The following is a 6,112-nucleotide window of genomic DNA, read 5'->3' as shown; positions in this document are numbered from 1 at the left end:
TATGCCGATATGTGGAGGTATGTGGTAGAAGCCAGTTTACTCGTTGCTGCTGTGAGGATATACATTGTAGATGACAAAGAGGAGTTTCATTGTAATGCAAAATTGGAAACATCAGTAGAACTCATGTTCAGCTCAGTACATAAAAAAGTGCTTGTATATATATGTGTGTGTGTGTATGTGTGTGTGTGTGTGTGTGTGTGTGTGTGTGTGTGTGTTAGATGTGGAGTTATTATATACTCATATACTTCTTTTTCTGTCAGCTAAGATATCTAATCTAGAAGCAATGACACTGTAGTAGATCATGGGTTGAAAGACTATCCTCCAATTGAGAAAACTGGGGCTCCTTGATTAAATTGGTCTGGATATGATCATTTGAAGCACCATAATATAATATAGAATTGAAAATCCCCATATTACATTGATGAGGTATTCATAAAGGATAATCTGTTGAAATAATTCATAACACCCAGAAGTAGAAAATTTGAGTTATAAAAAGTAATTTATTATGAGAATATATTTCAACATGTTAAAATAAATTTCCAGTGATTCTGAATTTACAAATGAAATGGTTTAATAAATAAATGAGATAGGAGACAAGTCTCTCACATAGGAAATTCAAGTTATTTGTATAGATATTTTCTCCACAAGTAAATTGATAATAATTCTCACTGTTTATCTTCTGAACATAGTGACTTTCTTCCAAGAAGTCAGCATGAGAAGGGAAGAAATACAGTGACTCGTGGTAGAGAATGCCTAAAAAAAAAAAACTCATTGTTGGATGAACAGAGCTGAGTCATAGTGACTTATGTTCCTTTGAATGATGTGCTTTAAGTGGCACTTTGGAGCATTTATCCCAACCCACAACTCCACACTAATCACAAAAAAATCCACAGTTGAAGGCCATCCTACAAAATACCATCAGTCCTCAAAACCCTTAAGATTATTAAAAACAAGAAAACTTGGAAACTGTCTTATCCAAGAGAAGCCAAAAGAGGTATGCTGGACAAAGATAGTGAGGTGTCTATCCTAGGAGAGGAAAATCCTAATGGGTAAAAATTAAGAAAATATGGGGTACATATGGTAGTAATAATAATTTATTAGAATTAGTTTACTAAGTGTGACAATGTGCCAAAATGCCAGATGTTAACAATAAGGGTAAACTGAGGTTGGGATTTTTTGGAAATCCCTATTGGGTTTTCAATTATTTTTCTATATAGCTAAGATTATTCTAAACTAAAAGGAAAGTCTTTTCTAAAGCAAATAAAATAAACAAAGGAAAGCCTGATGCCTTGCATCCCAAACCACCAAAATTCTGATTTAATTGCTCAGTTTGCTTACTGGACATTGGAAAATTTAAAAGCTCCCAATGCAGCCAAGTTTGAAAAGTACTAGGTCCCGGGAGTGCAGTCTGGGCAAGGCCTAGAAGCTACATCCTAATAACAATTTTAGGCCAAATTCAATCCCACAAATGCATATTTTTCATCAAATACAGTTCCCCTGCTTAAAGTATTACAAGGGTCAAAACAAAAAACAAAAACAAACATTTTTCAGTGTCCAACGTGAAAGAGCACTGGGTAGAGAAGAGTGAAAGAACTTGCAGAGATAATGAAACTTTCTGCCCACACTGCTCACAATAACCAAGTTTTCTGTCTATATATTCATAATGATAGCCACTAAGGTCATGTGGCCACTGAGCACTCTAAATGTGGCTAATGTGACATGGAAAGTAAAGTTTTCATTTTATTTTCTTTAATGAATTCTCATCTAAAATGCAACACGTGACTAAAGGCTAACTCACTAAGCAGCAGAGCTCTAGCAAAACAGAAAGCAGCCCATTAAAGGCCCCTTGATTTTCAGATTAGTATATGTGCTGATTTTCCTCAGGCCAATGTTTTTCTTCCTACCACTAAGTCTTCTATTTCCTAGGAGGGATTTTTACTAGAAAGCAGCAGTACCAGTGATATTCTGCACTCTCTGCATTGACAACAGAAAGGCCTGGCACCTTCTCTGGGCCTCCTACACCGGCAATGCCTGCTGCTAGCTGCAGAAAGCACCCATTTTGTAATTAAAGAGTACTGCCACTTCACCCCAGCTTTCCTCACCCCCACCTTCTGGACTATTTTGGTTCATTCCAATGTAAATTTTTTAAATGTTCTCTCTGGAGCGAATTCCAAACTCCTAATGAATAAAAGCAAACAGGTTCTCCTGGTAAAGGGCTGCAGATGTTCTGTTATTTGTCTACGCTTAAAAAATAGCTTCTCCCCAGCCTTCTGCCATAAACACAAATTTCAACTATGGTTGAATACTTAGTGGCTACAGTAAACATTGTTTGTCAGATAGCTCTGTGACAGAATAAAATTATACTATAGATTGTCTAGGCAGTCTGGGTGATGGAAAGAAATAAACATTCTATAGGGGCAATAGAAATTGAGCTTTATCACATTACAGCTCCCCAGATTGCAAGATTTCCATACTGAAGACTGGAGAAGTAAAAACCAAAAATGCCATTGAACAGACACTGCTGCCATCCCTTATGTTTTTGCAGTTCAGTTGGTATAGGGCTGTGCGGGCTTTAATGATGCAGAGGTGGGAAGATGGTGGGTTTGTTTAATATATAGCTTTGTCAGTAAAAGGCTGTTGCAAGATTATTTCAGTTATCACGCTAGGTGTCAGGGGGTACAATCTAAGTTATAATGAGAAAACTAGTAGAGAATAAAAACTAGGTATTAGCAGTAAATTTGGGCATTGTAAATTGTCAACTTCCTTGATTTTGCCATATATCTAGAAACTGGCTCAAGGCCTATAGCTTCAGAATACTTTTTCTTTGTTTAATAGCTTCATTGAAATGTAATTTGCACACTAAAATTGATTCATTTTATTTTAACCTTTAAAGATCTTACTTAATAGTTATTTGTGGGCTACCCAACATGGGTACTGGGCACCAAACTGGAGTCCTCTGAAAAAGCAGTGCATGCTCATAACCTTTAAGTTGTCTCTCTAGCCCCAAGTTCGCCCATTTTATAAAAAACTTTACAGATTTTTAGTAAATTCACATTTATTCAAGTATTGCTATAGTTTATATTTTTTCTTTAACCACAACTTTAGAATGTTTCTTTTACCACAAGAAATCACCAGTGGCCGCTCATAGTTACTATAATCCCCTTAATCTTCTCCCAAGATTGTGCCACCACTAATCTGCTTTCTATTTTGATGAATTTACCTGTTCTGAGGTCTAAGTGTAAACAAAATCATACAATAAATAGTCTTTGTGAAGCTTCATCCAAGATATAACATATATTGGTACTGTGATTCGTCTAGTAAACAAATGATATCCTATTGTTAGTGTAAATCACATTTTGTTTATCCATCACTTGATAAATATTTGGGCTGTTTCTATTCTTTATCCATTTTAAATAGTAATGTTGTAAGCATTTGTGATTTAATTTATTTCAGGATTATGTTGAATAATCAATCAATTTTGAGAGAATTGTTACCTTAACAATACATGGATGAAAATATTAGTTGTGGCCATGTATGGTGACAGCTGCTTGTTACTAGAAGTGTGCCAAGCTCAAGGCTAGGCTAAGCTACATAGCAGGAGCCTGCCTGGAAAAAAGTGCACCACTCACTTCTACATGCTAGCACGAGCAATCCAAAAATTAAACTAAATTAACAATTTCATTCATAATAGAATCAAGGGGTTAGAGATTTAGCTTAGGGGTAGAGCCCTTGTCCAGCAGGTGCAAAGCCCTGGGTTTGGCCCTCAGCTCTGAGAATAATTACAACAAAAGAGAAAAAAAGATAAAGAAAAGCAGCATTAAAGCATCAAAAAAATAATCTTTTAGGAATACATTAACAATAGAACAAGAGCTGTATTCTGTAGAATTCAAAACACCCCCAAAACGTTTTAATAGAACATTAAACAGATAAAGATTCTATGTCCACGTATTTTTAAGGTAAGAGTTCTCTCAAAAATAGATTCAACATAATCCCTATCTAAATCCTAGCACAAATTTCTACAGCATTATTATTCATAATAGTAAAAACCAAATAACCCATTCATGGTTGAAATTATCAAGAATCTAAGAATAGATACATAGCTAGCATGGTATTTTAAGACAAGACTAGAAGGTTTTTTTTGTTTGTTTTTTGCCTTTTTGTTTTTGTTTTTGTTGGGGGGTTGTGCAAGAGTGTCTATTAATTTTTATCATCTTTATGTAACATTGTTTTGGAGGTTCTAGAAAGCCCAAATGGGCAAGAAAAAAAGCATAAATAACATTGTAAAGGAAAGAATAAAAGTATACTTATTTATAAACAGCATGATTTTTTTAGTTAGAAACCTACCCATATAAAAGGATGGAGGGACAGCATGCTGGAAGAAACAACTGAAATCTGGGGTAACTCTGGGACGAACTAGAAGCCTAGGGCAATGGGAAACTCCCAGGAATCTATGCGGGTGAACTTAGCTAAGACTCCTAGCAAGGGGGAAGCTGAGTATATGGCCATTTCCTATAACCAGACAAGAGTTTCAAAGGAGAGACTAGAACACCAAACCAGCCTCAAAACTTTCCATGTACAATTTGTTCTGCTTACAAAACGTGCAGGGGTAAAGGTGGCACAGAAATTGTGGGAATGGCCAACCAATGACTTGTCCAGCTTGAGATCCATTCCATGAGAGGGAACTCACCCCTAACGCTGCCTGGAGGGCCAGGAACCAAAGGCTGGATAAGTCCAGAGACCTGGGATAGAACCAAAAACAAATGGCAAAAAAAAAAAGTCAGTGAAATGATTCTTAATGATATCCTGCTGTACTCATAGATTGGTGCCTAGCCCAATTGTCATCAGAGAGGTGTCACACATCAGCTAATGGAAACAGATGTGAAGACCCACAGCCAAACATTAGGCAGAGCTTGGGGAATCTTATGGAAGAGGGGAGGAAGGATCGTAGGAGCCAGAGGAGTGAAGGACACAAGAAAACACACAGAAACAACTAAGTGGGCTCATAGAGACCAAACCACCAACCAGGGAGCCTGCATGGGATGGACCTAGGCCCTCTGCATGTATGTAACAGTCATTTAGCTTGGTGTTCTTGTGGGACTCCTAATAGCAGGGGCAGGGCCTGTCTCTGATTCTGCTGCTTGCCTCTGGGACCCTTTTCCCTTACTGAGCTGCCTAGTCCAGCCTCAATACGAGAAGCTGCAACTTGATATGCCAAGATAGATTGATATCCACAGGAGGCCTCCCATATTTTGAGGAGGAGTGGATTGGGAGTGGGGAGATCTGGCAGGATAGGAGGGAGGGGAATCTGCAGTCAGGATATTGAATAAATGAAGGAAAGAAGGAAGGAAGGAAGGAAGGAAGGAAGGAAGGAAGGAAGGAAGAATCTACCCATAAAGTCACAAACTGTTGCAACTAATGAATTCAGAAGACTAAAGACACACGTCACTATAAATGTTGTTTTATTCCTAATGTGCTGATAATTTTAATATATTTTATTAATTTATTCATATTACATCTCAATGGTTATCCCATCCCTTGTATCCTCCCATTCTTCCCTCCCTCTCATTTTCCCCTTACTCCCCTCCCTTATGACTGTGACTGAGGGGGACCTCCTTCCTTTGTATATGCTCATAGGATATCAAGTCTCTTCTTGGTAACCTGCTATCCTTCCTCTGAGTAACGCCAGGCCTCCCCATTTTGACCATGAATGAGTATTTGAGTTTGTTTACTTTTGCTGCTAGTAATTATATGAGTTTTAGCCTTAATTCTATTACTATGATGTTGCATTGACTGACTTCCTAGTATATGCTTTTAAAGCTATAAATGGCCTTCTAACCACCATGCTACCCAATTCTGCTACATTTTGCTGTGCTACACTTGATCACAACTGATTCCCTAACCTTTGTGGTTTCTACCTTCAGTTGATGATTGTTTTTGAAGCATATAGTTTAATATCTAAAGAGCTGAGGTTTTCAAAGCTATCCAAAAAATGGAAAGATCACAGAAGCACCCGGGTTGTCTATGTCCTAAAGGTGTCAAGCGAACCAGAATAGTAGAGACTGATATAAATATCATGCCTTGACTAGTAACAAGCTTTGTTATAGGAAATAAA

At 37.4% G+C, this 6,112-nt stretch overlaps 1 protein-coding gene across 4 annotated transcripts in view; it reads right to left on the bottom strand.

Moving 5' to 3' along the window:
- Nucleotides 1-480: 480 nt before the first annotated feature.
- Nucleotides 481-6,112, bottom strand: part of IDS (iduronate 2-sulfatase) — a 96,638-nt gene continuing 91,006 nt past the window's right edge. For 2 of the 4 annotated variants that reach the window (XR_014780467.1, XR_014780468.1), the window contains 2 exons: nt 4,688-4,739; nt 481-753 (listed from right to left, as the gene is read on the bottom strand). The gene's annotated coding sequence lies outside the window, so the exon portion shown is untranslated. Of the gene's footprint in view, nt 4,740-6,112 lie in introns of all 4 variants that reach the window. The other 2 variants (XM_084788664.1, XM_084788666.1) reach the window with 1 other exon arrangement.

The sequence above is a fragment of the Acomys minous genome (genome assembly GCF_964271855.1).
Source record: "Acomys minous genome assembly, chromosome: 7".
Taxonomy (NCBI): Eukaryota; Metazoa; Chordata; class Mammalia; order Rodentia; family Muridae; genus Acomys; species Acomys minous.
Note: the sequence above shows the minus strand (reverse complement) of the source record. Positions and strands in the feature narration are given on the sequence as shown.